Source organism: Crinia signifera, chromosome 5, assembly GCF_055691185.1.
Source record: "Crinia signifera chromosome 5, ASM5569118v1, whole genome shotgun sequence".
Classification (NCBI taxonomy): domain Eukaryota; kingdom Metazoa; phylum Chordata; class Amphibia; order Anura; family Myobatrachidae; genus Crinia; species Crinia signifera.
Window position 1 is genome coordinate 246,344,358 of NC_139221.1, and position 19,525 is coordinate 246,363,882.

General features: G+C 43.4%; 1 protein-coding gene across 2 annotated transcripts in view; it reads left to right on the forward strand.

Moving 5' to 3' along the window:
• Positions 1–19,525, forward strand: part of TBC1D5 (TBC1 domain family member 5) — a 495,609-nt gene that overhangs the window by 402,721 nt on the left and 73,363 nt on the right. The gene's annotated exons all lie outside the window — the stretch shown is intronic.

The window sequence follows — 19,525 nt, forward strand, 5'->3', positions numbered from 1 at the left end:
CCAGAGGTTACTTGCTTGTTGCCTGGGGTTATATATATGCTCACTGCCTGAGGTTACATGCTTGTTGCCAGGGAGTTTCTTTCTCATTGTCAGGGGTTACATGCTCGTTGCCAGGGGGTTACATGCCCATTGCCAGGTGGTAGCATGCTTGTCGCCAGAGAGAGTACATGCTCATTGTCATGGGGTTACAAGTGCACCAGCGCTCCTGGGTAGCACTGGTCATGCTACCTTCCCTTGAAGGCAGTAGGACTAGGTCTATTAGAACCTCTAGCATCTATCTCCCAGAAGGCGGCGGACATTATTAGGAGGCCGGTTTTGCAGTCAGCATGGAATCTGCAGAGAACCGGCTCTCCACCGCCAAAGCTTCCAGTAGTAGGTACAGCCACAGTGTCTATTGTGCCCCTTCCCCAGGACCCAGCGCTCTAGGCCACAGTCTGATCAGCATATTGGTTGATCAGGCCCTGATAGCGGTTTACAGGTGACCTAGTGTTCAGTCCTTAGAATCTCAGTTGCTGCATCTTCTCCGCCACTAGTTTGCTGCTTTTATGTTTCTACCATCTTGCAACAGCTGTAAGGAATAACTTTTCTAACTATAGTCATTTCATTGCAGGCAATATGGTAACCATCAGCATCCTTCCTGCCCAAGGATGCACTTTTATATCCAACATGAAGTACATTATTCTTTCTTGCTTTGCTGTCCAAATTGATATTGTAATTTTATTTGCTAGTCCAATAAACAAGTAGGTTCTGTTAAAGAATCATACAAAAACTTCAATGCGTTCCTCTAATAGCCAGATCATAGCCTAGAGACACCCTTTATGAAAATTTAGCAGAGACATTCCTATTTTACTTGTCTCTGGGAAAAGAAAAATATTGACAAATGTAAAATGTAAAAAAAAAAATGCTTACCCCATAGAGAAGACAAAACTAGTTCCATGTTTAATATGCAGATTTAAACAAATGATTAAGGCTTGCTTCCTGTACATGTGGCTAAGTGATCCCTTCCAGGCAGGAATTCACAGAGATGATATGGTCTGCGGGGAACAGTGCATGACTAGCCAAGCACAGCCTGTGTTATGCCTTATTATCTCTCACTCAGAGAGAGCATATATCAGCCGGGATTTATTCTCCCCATCAGTCACTTTTGTAAAACTGTCATTGTGTTTGTTTACTGTACATATATCCCAAGATTAATAATGTGCGATTGTCTGGATGAAGTATATGCTGTTGCAGGTATCCTTTGTAGATATGGATGGGATCTTTATAAGAATGTTTTTCTGTATTTTGTATAGACGAGCAAAAAAACACATGGTTTAATTTGGATGTGTTTTTGGACACGTTTCACAGAAGCAAAATTGAATTGAAATCGAACAGGGTAACTACCTTCGTTCTAGATTCGATCCTGAAGTGCAGCACCGCGGCATCGGGATCGAAAGCAGAAATAGACTTGCCTGGCACGTCTATTTCTGCTTCAATCTGGAAGACACACTTGCCTACTTTTGAAAACTAGTCTCAGGGAGATTATAGTTGGTAGTAGAATTTTCCACAGCGCCCCATTGAGGGGGCGTGTCATGTTCCACTTAAAGGGCGTGTCTAGTTCCATATATGGAGAGATTGTGAACGTGGCCCCTAGAAGCGTGGGTGTGTACTGCTACTGTACATCTGTGAGGAATCTTTTTAAATGATTTATATCCAAATGTAGATAAGCCCCAAAGTGCTGGGAAATGGCGCTGATGATTCAATGTAAATGTATCCATCTCTCATTCCTTTTTTTCCCCCAAAAATGTAACAGTGTAATGTGGGCTAGGTGAAATGAGGGAGATTGCTAGACTAATGAGGGAGAGAGGGAGATTGCTGCTATGTCAGAGAGTCTCCTTCAGAATGCAGGAGGGTAGGCAACTATGCTGGAAGATCTAAAGCAGTTACATGCTGCTCTATGCAGCATTCCCCCCACCCGGGCCCGAGTCGGGCATCTGTCCGCTCTGCAGCCTCCTCCTCAGACGCTGATGTCACGGGCGCCGCCGGGCCGATAAGAAGTGCCCGTGCATCTGTCCGTGTGTCGTTTACCCGCTTTGGCACTCCTGAGCGATGACGACCCCAGGGACAGTCCCCAGGCTTCTGCGTTATTCTGCGACAGCAGGAAGGGGTCAAGCAGCGTCCGCGTGATGGCTGTTGGTGGCTCCTCTGCACTGCACAGAACATGTGTGCAGGGGGAGCCAATCCTGGCCAACAATAAGGTAGGCAGGGCAGGCCTGTCCAGAAGAGCAGAGCACTAGTTATATTCTTATCATTGTCCAGGGCAGTGGTCTCCCCCGTCCATGAATGGGATGTGTGTGTGGAACTGTCAGCAGTCAGTGGTGGAATTCAGACCAGCCTCTACCCGGCCAATGGTAGCAAATGGGTCTGCAGAACCAATAGTACATTAGGTATCGGTTCTGTAGAACCGGTGTGAACCGGCTGAATTCCACCCCTGGTTACACTTCTGTCTGTATTCAGGTTCAGTTGCATGGTTTTGCATCTCATTACACTAACAGTAGATATGTACTAAGGGAGGGGTGGTGTACAAGTATACAGCAGAATGTACAATACAGTATGTGTCTGCTTGGAGGTGTTTACCTTGAACCTGTTACTAGTTGTATGTCCTTGCAGGTGAAGCGATGACTCTTGTGCCTCTCAGGAGATATACAGCCTAGTGCACTGAGGATGAGGATGATTGGAAGCCACTCCTGATTGGCCAAGTGTGCATGTTTTGATCCCTTACATGTACACGATTTATATTATTAGCTCAAATTATGTGTTCTGTGGAGATGCATCAAAAATTTACAAAATGCACAAAAATGTGCCCAGTTCTGCCCTAATTGGAGCACCACTGCTTCTCCTGTCAGGATAATGCCAATGGTATGCATGGGAAAATGTGGAGGTCATTTTTACGCATCAGTAGATTTAGGCAAAAACATCTAATTTATTCTTGCTAAATAAATCCCCATTGCAAGTAATGTTAAACAACATATTAAAATCAAAGTTTGGTATTTCCCAGTTAAAGAAAACAACTCTACAGTATATTTAAATATGTTGTGAATTTCCTTTCAGCGACATAAAGTATCCTCATACATCCTACCTCTGTATTAATGCCAGCAGATGTTTTACTTACAACATGCCCGAGGAGTGAACCCTTTCTCAGCGTAAGCATAAAATCTGCAGATGCTTGAAAAGTAAGGAAATGTGTTCTCTCTGCCAGCGGTGGTTCCTTACCCTCATTCACCATCACCGTATAGTGGAAGCTGTACTGATGAAATGTAGTCATGGCTCCTATTTTAAAAATACATAAAATCAGCTCTTTTTTATATAGAAATTTCTGAGTTAATTGTAGTCAATCCATTTTCCTAAACATGGTAACGTTATAAGACATTTAACTACTGGTTTTGCTAATAAGTCCGAATTTTTAAGAAAGTCAGAAATTTACTGCAAACCATAGGACTCCTACAGTGTGTCATTCAGCAATCGATCGACCTTTCAGGTTGTTAATAAATTAGGGATGTGCAGGCTCGGATTTCTGAGATCCGATTCTGCACGAACGTCATCAATCCAAGCCCTGATCCGAGCGGCACTCAGAGCTTCCCGTCTGACCCGGATCCAGCCGCACGGGCAAAACGTCATCGCCTGGCGCCGGATTCTTGTGATGCTTTAAATAGCGGCTCCCGTGCTCGCCATCTTCACTCCAGTCTAGGAGAGGGTTGGGAGAGGGTGTGTTGGTGCTGCTGCTGCTGGGGCTTGCACTTTAACTGAAGTTGTCGCTGGGGTTGTCTGCTGGGGCTCCCTCAGTGCTGCAGTGTACTCTGTCCTCTCTGCTTAGGGTGGGATCACCCTAGCAAGGAGGACAGTCATAAGTGTAACTACTGCAGTGTAAAGTAAACTAGTGAACTGGTTCTGCTGTGTGTAACTAACTGTGTACTTGTAGTACTACTGTTTCCTCTGTGCTGGGGCCTACCTCTGGTGCTGTGCTGTATATAATATTATATTATATATATAGTCCACCGGTGCTGCTAGTGCCTGCACTGAATAGAGGCTGCCAGTACCTACTCAGTCCACTGGTGCCACTGATAGTGCTACTGCCTACCTACCTAGTAGTACCTACTACCTAGGCTATTATATTTAATTAATACATAATACCTGTCCTGCAGTGCTGTAATAAATTCCAGGCTGCTGGTGCCCTGCCAACCAGTACCTACCTACTGCAATATAGTTATTATAATATAATTCTGCTGGTGCCTAGTACTGCCGTATCTACCTGTCTGGTGCCTATACTGCCGTATCTACCTGCCTGGTGCCTAGTACTGCCGTAACTACCTGTCTGGTGTCTAGTACTGCCATATCTACCTGTTGGGTGGGTAGTACTGCCGTATCTACCGTCTGGTGCCTAGTACTGCCGTATCTACCTGTCTGGTACTTAGTACTGCCGTATCTATCTACCTGTCTGGCACCTAGTACTGCCGTATCTACCTGTCTGGTGCCTAGTACTGCCATATCTACCTGTCTGGTGCCTAGTACTGCCGTATCTACCTGTCTGGTGCCTAGTACGGCTGTATCTACCGTCTGGTGCCTAGTACTGCCGTATCTACCTGTCTGGTGCCTAGTACTGCCGTATCTACCTGTCTGGCGCCTAGTACTGCCATATCTACCTGTCTGGCACCTAGTACTGCCATATCTACCTGTCTGGTGCCTAGTACTGCCATATCTACTTGTCTGGTGCTTAGTACTGCCATATCTACCTGTCTGGGGCCTAGTACGGCTGTATCTACCGTCTGGTGCCTAGTACTGCCATTTCTACCTGTCTGGTGCCTAGTACTGCCGTATCTATCTACCTGTCTGGTGCCTAGTACTGCCATATCTACCTGTCTGGTGCCTAGTACTGCCGTATCTACCTGTTTGGTGCCTAGTACGGCTGTATCTACCGTCTGGTGCCTAGTACTGCCGTTTCTACCTGTCTGGTGCCTAGTACTGCCGTATCTATCTATCTACCTGTCTGGTGCCTAGTACTGCCGTATCTACCTGTCTGGTGCCTAGTACTGCCGTATCTACCTGTCTGATGCCTAGTACTGCCATATCTACTGTCTGATGCCTAGTACTGCCATATCTACTGTCTGGTGCCTAGTACTGCCATATCTACTGTCTGGTGCCTAGTACTGCTGTATCTCATTCTCTATCTATACTACCTGTCTGCTGGTGCCTAGTAGTGCCGTATCAGTCCAGGGGTGCCCCCATGTGTGCTGTATAATTATATGGGTGTCCTCATGTGTCCTGTATCAGTCCACGGGTGCCTGCATGTGTGCCATATAATTCCAGGGGTGAGCCAAGTCTGCCTTATAATTCATGGGGTGCTGCCAAGTGTGCTGTATTAGTCCAGGGGTGATGCTAAGTGTGCTGTATCAGTCCAGGGGTGATGCTAAGTTTGTCGTATCAGTCCTGCGGTGCCTGCATATGTGCTGTGTAAATCCATGGGTGCCCCCATGTGTACCGTATTTCCAAAGGTGCCCGCATGTGTGCCATATAATTCCAGGGGTGAGCCAAGTCTGCCATATTATTCATGGGGTGCTGCCAAGTGTGCTGTATTAGTCCAGGGGTGATGCTAAGAGTTTCGTATCAGTCCAGCAGTGATGCAAAGTGTTCAGTATCAGTCCATGGGTGATGCTAAGTGTGCCATATCAGTCTAGTGTTTGTGCCGCAAACACTTGTGTGGTTTAGCATAGTTATCCAGCTACCTCGGTGCAATCTTTTGGCCTGAAAATAATATTGTGAGGTGTTCAGAATAGCCTGGATATGAGTGGAAATGAATGTTATTGAGGTTAATAATACCGTAGGAGCAAAAAGAAAAAAAAAACAATTATGTGATTTTAGCAGTTTTTATGCTTTTTTTAAAAAAAAATCAGAACCCAAAACGTTTAGGGGGTGTTTTGGAAAAACCCATTAGAACCCAAAACCTGAAGGTAATTAGAACCCAAAACGCGAAAAGTGGGCGGTGCACACAGGGGCGGATTGGGTTCAGCACGCGGGGGGGTGGCGGCATGTACGCCCGGGGGAGGGGGTAGCGGCGGCAATGGTATGTACGCCCGGGGGGTAGCGGCTCACCTGCTGCTGCTTCCTCAGTGCTGGCCGGGCTGAGGGGGAACGGGAACTTGGAGCCTGGGAGGTGCTGTGAGCACCAGCCCTCCCGCGGACATTTTGGAAGTGGGCAAAGTGCTCCTTTTTAATGACTTTTGGGCCGGCCCACCGGGAAATGGCCCGGTTTCCCTGTGGGCCAATCTGCCCCTAGGTACACATCCCTATAATAAATTAGGAGGACCTTTAGGCACTAAGGGAAAAGACCTTAAATTCAGCCAGAACTGGGCATGTTCACTGAAGATAGGCCTACATCCTGTGTACAGGCTCCCTGGCATCACTGGAGATAGGTCTATTCCCTGTGTACAGGCTCCCTGACATCACTGGAGATAGATCTGCTCCCTGTGTACAGACTCCCTGACATCACTGGAGATATGTAGGTCTACTCCATGTGTGCAGGCTCTCTGACATCAATGGACATAGGGCTGCTCCATGTTTACAAGTTCCTTGACATCAGCACATACCTTTGGCAAAAGTTGCTTAAGGCTATTTACAAGAATATCTAATATATAGGCAGAGACGGATTAAGGCTTCATGAAGCCCAGGGTATTTAAGGCCCTTAGCCTTAAATACCCTGGGCTTCATGGAGAATTAATCCCTAAGGATTAAATTCACAAATACATACACCAAATGCACACATACATACACCAAATGCGTACACAGTTATAGCATAAATACACCCAACACACACGCACACAGCATACATACACATACATCATGCAGAAACACACAGCATACATACACAGTGAGCACACAAAGCATACATATATACACACACACACACTGCATGCATTGAGACACACTGTACTGTACACGTACGTACAAACAATACACACAACTTACATACATATACGTACAATTCCCCCCCTTATACATAAAACACGTACACTTCATACATACACACACTACTCAGCATACATGCAATCACAGAGCATATATACATACACAGAGTATGCATGCACAGATCACTAACCAACAGTAGGAGATCCAGAGTCTGGGGCTGCATATATTCTTAGAAGCTCACTCAGCTGCTGCCTGTGGAATTAAATCAATGCAGAGAGCTCTGCTGGCTCTGAGTTTTCTGTGAGGAAATGCAGTACTGTCAGGTAGGTGGCACTTCCATTGCATACCCTGTCTTTGTCTTTAAAAACTAATTTTGTGTGGTGCTTGCCTGAAGGCAAAACGGGGTCCCTATGAGATAGGGACCAATGGTAATGTACCCACCTGGGCCCTTTTACTTAATCAAGTTCTGAGTACCTACCAAAAATACTATAGTCACAGGAAAGATAACTGGTGAACCGGCACCAGAGTCGTGGGTGCCCAAGGCTCATTGATACTCATGGAGAGTGCTATCTGTCTCTGGTCCAGTCCCACAGAAAAGCTATTGAAGCACAGCTTGATGAAAATGTCAATGATGGCTATGATAGAAAGGTATCAGAACACATGGTATCAGTATCAGTATCAGATTTCAGTATCATCTGTATGCGGATGATACTCAGCTCTACTTATCCTTCCTGGACCTGTCCCCATCTGTATTGAGCCGTGTCTCTGAATGCCTTTCTGCTGTTTCATCCTGGATGTCATCTCGCCACCTCAAACGTAATATTTCAAAATCAGAATTAATTATATTTCTGCCAAAAATAATAGTTACCAACCTGAAATCTCTCTTGCTGTTGAGAAGATGACAATCACTCCTACCTCTCAAGCTCGCTGCTAGGTGTTATCCTTGACTCTGAGCTTTCCTTTGTACCCCACATTCAATCTGTCTCAAAATCATGCCACATGCTACTTAAAAACATATTTAAAATTCGCCCTTACCTTACACAAGACACTGCAAAAACTCTAATCCATGCTCTCATCATCTCATGCATTGTTTATTGCAATGCTCTCCTTATTGGCCTTCCCCAATACAGACTCTCACCACTACAGTCCATTATGAATGCAGCTGTGAGGCTAATCTTCCTAGCCAGACGTTTATCATCTGCAAAGCTACTCTGTCTGTCACTTCATTGGTTACATGTATTCTACCGTACTCAATACAAAATTATTTTACTTACACACAAAGCCATAAACCAAACTACACTAACATACATATCTTCTCTTATATCAAAATATCATCCAACACGACCTCTACGTTCCTCTCAAGATCTGCATCTCTCATCCACACTCATTACTCACTCCCATTCCCGACTGCAGGACTTTCTTCGAGCTGCACCCACTCTGTGGAATGCCCTCCCAAGCACAATAAGACTCTTCTCCTGTCTCCTAACCTATAAGTGTTCCCTAGAAACTTATCTCTTCAGACAAGCTTATCAAATTCCAGAACCAGTCACAGAACCTTGCATTCTGGTGGAATCGATGCAATAAAAAATACAGTAGCTATCCTTATGTATCAATGCCTATTTCCCTATAGATTGTAAGCTTGAGAGCAGGGCCCTCCTACCTTTTGACTGTCTGTAAATACCCTGTTTGTTGTATCACTGTCTCCATTGTAAAGCACAACGGAACATGCTGCGCTATATAAGAAACTGTTAATAAATAAATACATTTTAAGAAAACCCCCCCAATAAAACAATAAGTGGCGCTAGCTGTAAATATTGAATTAAAACTATGACTGTATTAATTAAGATATTCGTAATTATTGAACAATAATAATCACTTTTATGACTTAAAAAAAACTATAAAATACATATGTTTATAGGACTAATGGAGAATAAGAAGGAATTTGTTAAAAGAAACGGTACTTATGTATTATCTGGACTCCCATGTTAAATGCACCCCATTTTTTCATACCCCTACTATCCAACTACGCATGGAGTTGAATTTATATAGTGTGGCGAGCGCAGCGAGCCACCGTGCCCGAAGGCAGCGAGCGCAGCGAGCCCCGCGAGGGGACGCGGTCTCATAAGAAAAACGGGAGTCCAGATATTACATAAGTACCGAAGAAACAGCTTGTTGCTATACTGCTCAGTTCTCACGACAAGTTTTTAGAAGCCAGTGGTTTGTTGAAATCATTGATACAAGTTTATGGCCGATGTCGAATAGTTTTTCCTTCGATGGGGGAGAACTAGAGGGTTTCCCACCATCGATGTCAAGTTAAATCAAATAGTTTCATTTTTGCATTTTCCCTAAGGTGCCGGGACACGGGACACGGAGCACAGCTCCACCCGCGAAGCCCACGCATTTTGATTGGCGCACAAAACAATCAATCAAAGAAAATGGATGACCATCGATATGTAAAAGCATCGAGGGTCACCCATTGAATATTTCTACACTATCAATTGTCAGTTGCACTTTGGCCATCGTTGGCAACCATTGATGGCAAAGGCAACGATGGCCATCTCTAGTTTATTCACTGAAAACAATAATACATCACCAATTGATCCGGATTTTTTTAGAAAATCACCAAGACACAAGAGTTCAAGGTGTTGGTTTTACCTTCAAATTCCTCATATCTTAATCCAATCTGAGTATCTGTGTAAGGGAATGGAAAACTAATCCTGAGCCATGTAGGCCCCTTATAGTCTGCTGCCATCTTTGTATCTTTTGTTCTGACATTTCAAGATGGTACTTGAAACATTTCAGTAAATTGAGAACATTTCACCACACTTAAAAAAGCTAAACGATTCACCTGAAAAGCTCTATTCATCACCATACATATATAAACGTGTCTTTACCAGAGCAGTTGCATCAGTTCCGTTGGTCATGTTAATGGTCCATCCTGGTGCAAGTACTCGTTGAATACGGAAAACCAATTAACTTTAGGGACTATTAATGGTTGACTCAATGAGATGTATACATTTAGCTCTCACATACACCCTTGTAAATGCCTTGTGGCATAATGCTTATCCTGCCCATTTTAGTAGGAAGTAGGCAGGATGCGGTGGGTGATCTACTTATCTATGAGTTCCTGATACTCCCCAAAAATCCTAGAATCCCCTGGAAGTTCTAGTAGAATAGGCAAGTATGGTTTGGATCCTACAGGTGTGTGAGATGTAGAAATGTACTGTAGTCCAAACCTGGTTAACCTTATGGTGTACTAATTATACAGGAACTAGTGAAAAGTAATATAACTGGTCCACTGTGCAGAACTATTGGTTTTCTGTTCAGTCCTTTTCCCCAGAGCCTAATAATAGTTCTACCGCATTTGGTGTCCCAGCTGTGTCATTGGATGGGGCTGCAAATGTGCGATACCTGAAATGTTGCAAAATAAAAGAAAACAAGTGGCTTCATATATAAAGCAGATTGGGAGCACAGCAGGAGAATTGCATCCTGCCAGGACCTCAATCAGTTATTTAAAGAACAGACAGGCAACTGTTGGTTTTGACATGCTGACAATTCTACAGTAAATCAGTGTAGGAGCAACTGGCGGTGTCTGTTACCTTACTTGCCCCGGTGAAACCCTTCCAAATGTTTATATAACTCAGTCAGCATGGGTTTTGCATTGCACTCTTCACCCTACAAAAACTGCAGAAACAGTTAATGAAATTCTACAGGCAGAAAAAAGCAAAGGCATGACTAGGGTTGGTAAATTCGGGCTACAATTCATATATATATACAGTAACTAGATAATCCTGTATTTCTTTGCCAAGTGTTCAATTCTGTATGAAACTATGCTTCTTCGTTACAAATAATTAAAACAATAATAATTAGCGTACCTCTCCGCTTTCTGTAAAGAATAATTGGGACACAATATGCGCATGTCTGATGCATCCAAGCTACATCCGGCATTTACCCAGCCACTCCTTAGGGCTATTTCACACACTCCGACTCCTGCCGGGCGGCGAAATCCCTCGCGGCCAGGAAGCCGTGCAGCACACAGCAGTTTAGAATGGATGGGATGGCCACAGCCAGGCAGCCGTCCCTTCCAGTGGTGGGATCCGGCTGCAACCGGACGGCCAGGCCGTGGCTGTCCCGTGTGAATGGACAGAATAGTGTCCATTAACAACTACTGTGCACGGCACTGCTTTTGGCCCTGGGGGATTTCGCCGCCTGGCAGGAGCCGTAGTGTGTGAAATAGCCCTTAGCGTAGAACGTTTTAATACAGTTAAGGTGCAAACACCCTGGGGGATATTCTGAACAATATCAGTCAGTGTGTGTATGCAATGAATGATGCACTCTTGTTAATGAGGGCTACATGCAGCTCAATTTTGGCTATGTCGTTCCCAAAAAGCTACATGTTACTAGATTACAGCTAGACCGTTGTTTGTCCAGGATACTGGAAAGTTCAAGGGAAATTGTTTATAAATATAATTCACTGAACACATTGGGCGGTATTCAATGAGAATACCGGCGAGGGGCAGCGAATCCTTTTTAGGATTCGCTGCACATTCGCCACGTTCCAGAGCCTCGCCGGCTCCGGTATTCAACGAGTCAGGGGCTCGCTGCCCCATACCGACGAATATGAGCTCCTGCGGGGAACGCCGCAGGGAGCCTGAGGACGGTGGCAGGCAGAGAGATGGAAGTCTCTCTGCCTGCCCCAGAACGTTTATGGGGGGGAGGTGGGCTCCCCGGGTGCCAGGCAGCTGCTGTGTAAAAAAAAAAATACATTTTTTATAATTAAATATATATTCATGTGCTTACAGCACATGAATAAAAATAGCATGCCCCTCCTCAGAATAAAATTCCGGATTTTTAGACACCAAATGTAATAAACAAAACACTTTATTTTAAAAGTTCACATTCCACTTCTCCATAAAAAGATAGTGATTGCTACTCGGTGAATCATGGCGAAAAAAACCTTCAAATGTATTCGCCATGTGGTCATTGAATAGGGTGATTCACCGTTTTAGTCAGAAATTCGCCAAACAGCACAAATTCGCCATAAAAACATGGCGAATCAGGCTCATTGAATACCGCCCATTGTCTAGTGTGTATGGGCCGTTAGTCACTCGATTCAAACATCTGAATTATTGTACTTGGGGTCTGAATGGCATTAATTGCAAAAAAATATAACCGTACGTTTAACATGGTGATCATTTTGTATGATGATTCATGTATTTAAAAGTCATGTTTTGGTATCTTGTTCTCTTGTTCATTAAAAATCTTGAAGGAAATTTGATTGCAATGTATTTTCAAAACAGACGTTAATACTGTATAGGGTCAATCTGTTTAGCAAATCTGATGCCCCTGTTTTCTTCAGTGATATACTGCAGCACAACACTTGGGAGCAGACACTGTACACCATACCATATCGCTTATCGCGGGAACGTCCTGGTATTTGGGGACGTTTCTGCGTCCCTCGGCAGTGTTCCGCGGAGGGGGGGCAGTTGGGAGTCCCCCCCTGTAATCCGTGAATAGATGCTGTGCGCGTGCGCATGCGCACAGCATCTATTCTTTCAGGCAGAGGGGCTGGCCAGTAGCTTACAGAGCTGCTGGGCATGCCCCCACCGCGGCGTAAACTTGGGGCGTGGCCTCGCGGCAGCACCGCAAGTATAGACCATGCCCCCTTTTTGGTAGGCCACTCTGCAAAAAATTGCCGCACGCATCCTGTCCCACGATAGCCAGCTGAAATGTTGGGAGGTATGGTAAACTTATATGGTGTCCATGTCGACATAGTCACTAAAAACCGAGAAATTCTCACTTCAATCTTATTCATGTTGATTATGTGCATGTCGTCCTAAAGCTTTTGTCGACCTAGAGTATGTTGACTGTTCTTAGGTGTCGACCTAGTCACCGTCTATCATCTACAGCAGGCATGTCCAACGTTGGCCCTCCAGATGTTGTGAAACTACACATCCCAGCATGCTTTGCCACAGTTTTGCTATTAGAGAATGCTAAAACTATTGCAAAGCATGCTGGGATGTGTAGTTTCAAAACATCAGGAGGGCCAACGTTGGACATGCCTGATCTACAGCATACCGTAACCTTTGATACCTATCCTACAGATAAAGTGTATTCATTCAATATATGTCAGCATGTGGCACAATCATGGTTTAAACATCAGCAGCTGGTTTGGATGAATTATGTGAAAATGTAATTATGACAATACAGCTCTGTGGATAATTGTGAAAAAAAATAGTCAGAGAGAATAATCAGTTCTAAATATATTGAATTCGGAGCTAAAGGTCCCCAGCCACAGAATGTGATAACAGAACGCGATGACAGAATATTTTCATAAAGCTAATATGTTCTTAGTTGTTGAGTAATGTGTTAGGATATGATACATTACTATATTTTCAAGCTTTCTTGTGGGATTATATATCACACTTTTACCCCTTTCACATCCCTAAGCCGATTGAACCCACTTTCACATTAAACCTGGGTCGCCCTCTATATAATGGGATTAACCCATTTTACAACCTGGGTCAAATTGTTGGGTTGGTTGACTCAGGTTATAAGCTTTGGTGCGTTCACACCTCATCTGGACACGTCAGCAACCCGGCAATAACCAACGTCCGAGGCGTAGTGTGAAAGGGGTGTCCGATAGATCATCTGTCTCCAGGTCCAGAACCGCAGCCCCCTCCTATGTTATGCAGTGTTTTCCAGGTTGTTTCAGTGTTTTGTTTTTTAAAGTGAATCCCATATTATCTTGCTACGTATTCTATATACTTTGAGTGACATTGATCTCATCAAATGGTATCCATCTTTTTCCCATATAAAGATTACAGTACAGTGCAATGCATTGTTTATTGCATTATATAGGCAGCACAGCACAGATCTTTCTTAAACTAATCAGAGATATGTCACAAAAGAATATGGATTGTCCACTTACTACTGTAGTGTATCATTTACTGTACTAAACTCTGCTCTGTCTGAGTCACAGAATGGTCTCATAGTCACCTAGGATTATTCTTACATTGGTTATACTGTGCTTATACTGTTATCTTTTTTACTAGTCATTCAGTTGTGATTGGATTTGTGGTTACAGCAGTAATGTAGAGTCATTGCTTTTATTACAGGCTTTCAGTGAACTGAAATTCATGTATCCGACAATATGTTTTCTATCCACAGTGGGGCACTGTTGCTTGAAAAAAGAATAAATGAAAATAGTGTTTGATGTTCGGCGGATCTGTATTATTGGGCAGGAAGGACGATGCACTATTTCATGGGTATAAAATAGTAACGGCATTAAATCTGCTCTAAGTGTATGGGAATAAATACTTAGAAACAAATGACAAGGGCAATAAGAAGAAATGCATGTGTTTGATAGCAGCACTTCACATTGAAAGATGAGACTTTGAAAAGATTTTTCTGTGTTTGCGTTGACATTTTTATATTTTTAACCAAACAGATAACGTTCATTATTAGGACTGATCCTATCATTCATTTACATTACAGAATAGCTAGCAGCTTGCTGTGCTGTAGTTAATGGTAATATATCATTCCTTGTAGCCTTGTAGATTTGCACGATGTAAACATTTTCCTGAGTAAGTATGTTAACACCACTTCTTTATATTTATACTGTTAGTGGAATCAAGTAAAAATGAATAGAAGCTGTTTTGCAATTAGTGCATTTGCCCAGTATGTATGGGGAGAAGGTTGTTTGGTGCATTCCACTTCTTTTTTTCTTCTTAAAAAAATGCTGATTGCGGGTGTGGCAACACCTACTATGATATTGCAAGTATTGCAATCAGAACACACCACTATTAAAATGGCAGCAGGTATATGATCATTAGTACCAATGGTATAGATACTCTAATAACAGTGGTATGGTGATACACTGTTACTGTAACACAAGTAACAATCTATAGATTGTAAGCTTGAGAGCAGGGCCCTCCTACCTTTTGACTGTCTGTAAATACCCAGTTTGCTGTATCACTGTCTCCTTTTGTAAAGTGCAACGGAATATGCTGTGCTATATAAGAAACTGCTAATAAATAATAAATAAGTAACAGTGGTACTAGTAGCAGTGGAACAGTAGCAGTGACACTTTCAACAGTGCAATACTGACACCTGTATAAATTGCATGTAGACACTAGTAATAAGGGTTTCGACATGCAATTAAAAACACTGCATATTTAATTTTAGTTATCCCACCAGCTGCTCTTAATCGGGATAATTTTGGGGTGCATGAAGATTCCAAAAAGAAATCCCTGATAAATAACCATGACCCTATAACACATAGGTCTCATTAAAAACAGGGGCTCATGTGTCTGGAATTTAATAGGCCCAGCCACTAAAGCTAAAACTATCTCCTGTTAAATTAACAAGACTAATTGAATACGTCCCTAATGCTCCTAAGTGTTTGAAAAGCATTAGGTCACTAGTTGTATTATATTATATATCCCAGTTCATGGACCTGTAGACATGAAATGCAGTTTCAGCAGACAGCTGTTCCTTGTGTCCAGCAACTGTATCTACAGTATATCTGTGTTGGCCACAAAGCCAGGAAACAATGTACTGGCATAATTCTGGAATACTGGTTTGTCATTTTTAAGCTCAGTGTAAATCTCTTTCCGGGAGAGACCAAACACCCCCACCCCCCTACCCTTCTACTTTTATTTGTAGCTGGACAAACAGTGCTAATACTTGTTTTTACGAGAGAAAAAGTTTGATGCCCTCTTCCTTCACAAATAGTGCAGACCTGTCAATTTCACAAAACTTCTCATGAAACCGATAGCCATAGGTGTGTGCAGCTGATTTTATTAAGGGGTGCACCGTCAAAGGGATGTGTATAGCATGACCTATTGGGCACGTATAACACCACCCATTGGGTGTGTCTAACTTCGCCAATCAGGCGTGTCTACCATCATCAATTGGCGCTCGCTGCAATATGAAACTTCTCTCAGCCACACCATGATCTCCTGCCTCTTTAACCTTTAATCTTCTAATTACTCTGTGTAACAGTACATGCAAATAAAGTAAAATACATATATGGATGATGCAGCTATGTAGAGATATGACAATGGTCTGGTACAAGTAACAATGCAAAACACACATAATTGATTGATAGGAACTTCTTTTAATGGAATACAGCTCTAAAAAAGCAAAAGTATTTGGTAAAAGGTATTGCTGGTATTGCAGGGAGGTTTTCATAAGGGTGGGCACAGCATTTACTATGTGTTACAGCTGCTTAGTTTCTTCTATATGCACACTTTTTTATATGCAACCAAGGCCGCCACTAGAAGTCATGGGTCCCGGACTGACCTTCAGTTGTCGCCGCCCCCCCCCCCCCCCCCCCCCTTCATTATGGGCACCACCACCTCCACCCCCCTCTGTGGCCTAGGCTCGGCGCTCTGCAGGTTGCACTGTGTATTGTAGGCAACTCTATATATCCCCCAGCCTTCCCTCTCAGACTTCTGGCCACACAGCATCCATTCTGTTCTGCTATATTGAACAGCATAGAAACAGAAAACACTTCAAGTTTCCAATGTAACTACGGTCAATGGAGTCAGGGCAAATAAAAAACTAATTCCCCTTGAAAAACTCTGGTGCCCTGCAGGCAAACCCCAGACTGGTGTCCCCACCGCATCGGCACCCAGGTCACATGCCCAGTTTAGCTCACCCTTGTTAAACCTCAACTTGTAGGTCATACTGTAGTTACAGTATCTGCATGTGAGTATTTTTACAATTGGGAAGTATAGTATATACAGGAGCATGTGCACTTTACTTGTGAGAAGTGCCCTGTGACCTCATTGACTTTTTGATCAGCTTTCAGTACTTTCAGCGATCATATTGCATTGCTTCATAAAGTGAGGTGCCCTGTCTGCACCGAACATGGCTTGACTGAAAATTATAATGGGGAGGGAGGGTGATTGATCGCACTGGAATTTAAAGATAATGTATTAACCTCTTTATTATGATTCGTGGTAAATGTTCTATATAATCATGAGGTGTGCTACCGCCAGACAGTAATACAGTAGTACAAGGGAAACAACAGAAAGTCTTTTTTGGCGGTGCACCAGGAGAAGAGAAAAAAAGTTTTAAAAAGTAACTTTTATTAATTAATCAGTTAAATGCGAAATATAAAATCAAAACATACAACATAAATTGACACTGGACTTATTAAAAAGGGTGAGAGAAACTCCCCTTATCGTAGTGGGGGTAGATATGGATTTATTTATATATAATAATCACTAAATCTGCTGGTTGCTTGGTGTGTACCCTAATACACTGGGGTGTACAATCTATAGTCACTGGTGTTTATTCAAAAGTATACGTGGAACCATGTCCCTTTATTGTATGAACACCTATATAGAGTAACAAAAACCCTGGTTTGTATCAAATACACGGTGTAACGGTGTTTCTATTTGAATAAGCAATTTAACAGTAGCCGGATAAACACACAATGTTTCTAATGTGCGCCGTGCTGCAAGATCATCAGCTACGGTCACACTTAGAGGGGAGTCTGCAGGGACGGCGTCCCGTCTGCAGCTATCACCCCCTGAAGGCTGCGTGTGCTGCCGGTGAGGGCTGGTGGGCACACGGACAAGTCGCCAGGAGAGTCAAGCTCTCTATGGCGCTAACGGCTACACCGATAACCACCGTGTGTGAATAGCCGGCGGCGGTATATGCTGTCACCGGGATGTGACCCACATATATCACCGGCTGTCAATCGGGCACTTCAATCACATAAATACACAATCAATATTAATTCCCCAGCTACCCCCACTAAACGATCCACGCCACCGTTGTTTAGTGGGGGTAGCTGGGGAATTAATATTGATTGTGTATTTATGTGATTGAAGTGCCCGATTGACAGCCGGTGATATATGTGGGTCACATCCCGGTGACAGCATATACCGCCGCCGGCTATTCACACGCGGTGGTTATCGGTGTAGCCGTTAGCGCCATAGAGAGCTTGACTCTCCTGGCGACTTGTCCGTGTGCCCACCAGCCCTCACCGGCAGCACACGCAGCCTTCAGGGGGTGATAGCTGCAGACGGGACGCCGTCCCTGCAGACTCCCCTCTAAGTGTGACCGTAGCTGATGATCTTGCAGCACGGCGCACATTAGAAACATTGTGTGTTTATCCGGCTACTGTTAAATTGCTTATTCAAATAGAAACACCAGTACACCGTGTATTTGATACAAACCAGGGTTTTTGTTACTCTATATAGGTGTTCATACAATAAAGGGACATGGTTCCACGTATACTTTTAAATAAACACCAGTGACTATAGATTGTACACCCCAGTGTATTAGGGTACACACCAAGCAACCAGCAGATTTAGTGATTATTATATATAAATAAATCCATATCTACCCCCACTACGATAAGGGGAGTTTCTCTCACCCTTTTTAATAAGTCCAGTGTCAATTTATGTTGTATGTTTTGATTTTATATTTCGCATTTAACTGATTAATTAATAAAAGTTACTTTTTAAAACTTTTTTTCTCTTCTCCTGGTGCACCGCCAAAAAAGACTTTCTGTTGACTGAAAATTACACCATTTTGCTTTCCAAAATCATGCAACATTTGGAAATCTGGACACACTTGTACAATTATGCTGCTTTCAAACCAATCTTATACCCTGGGTTATTGCCAGGGCGACCTGGGTCCAGGTTTAGTGGGAAAGGATCTACCAGGCTTGTTACCCAGGGATCTGACCCTAGTAGCTACAATACCAGGGTTGAATCTGGCACCAACTTGGGTTGTCTGTAGAGTGAACAGTGTGACCCCAGTCACCTGTCCTCAGTCATGCTAAATGCATACAAAGTGAAGTGGATCGCCCGCACTTGAAAATGATGTTATCTACAGGTGCTTCCAGCAATATCCCAGGTCAAGCCTGCTGAGTTACTGGGGTTTTACACTGTGTTCAATAACCAAGGTTGGACTCTGGGTTTTCCATGTAAAAAGGGGTATTAGGGGCACACAGCAGAACCCAAGGGATGTAAGGGACAGAACATATAGGAAGGATTCTACCTTATTATTTATGAAAAAGTGAAATATTTTAATTATCTATTCTGACCATGTTATCATGAAAAATGAAAAAATATTTCTGTAGCTCTTAATCCCTTAGACTTGATATAGCTTTTGTTACACTTCAATGAGTATTATTATGTACAGGAAAGTGAAGAGTAGATGTGTGGAGAAATGTACCATGGCAACCAATTAGCTGCTATATACAATTTTATAGAGTGCACTTGATAAATGTTACTTCAAAGCTGATTGGTTGCCATGGCACACTTCTCCACTCTTATCACTGCTTCATAACTGATGCTTCACAACATAGGAATCCTCAGTTCCAATAAGGGTTCTATGTTGGGAGCCCAGAGAGCAGATTAACGCCATCCCAACGAATGCACATACGCTTAAAAACACAATGCGGCTTCTATGGACTGCAGCAACTAGAAGCACCGTAAGGCTGTTGGAATAGAAGGAGAGTAGATTCACATTGGAAGCACTTTCTGCTAATCGCACTCCGAATTGGCAGTCCTAGGGAAATTGAATGTCTGGTGTGCAGTTAGAAGAAGACACCCAGGGG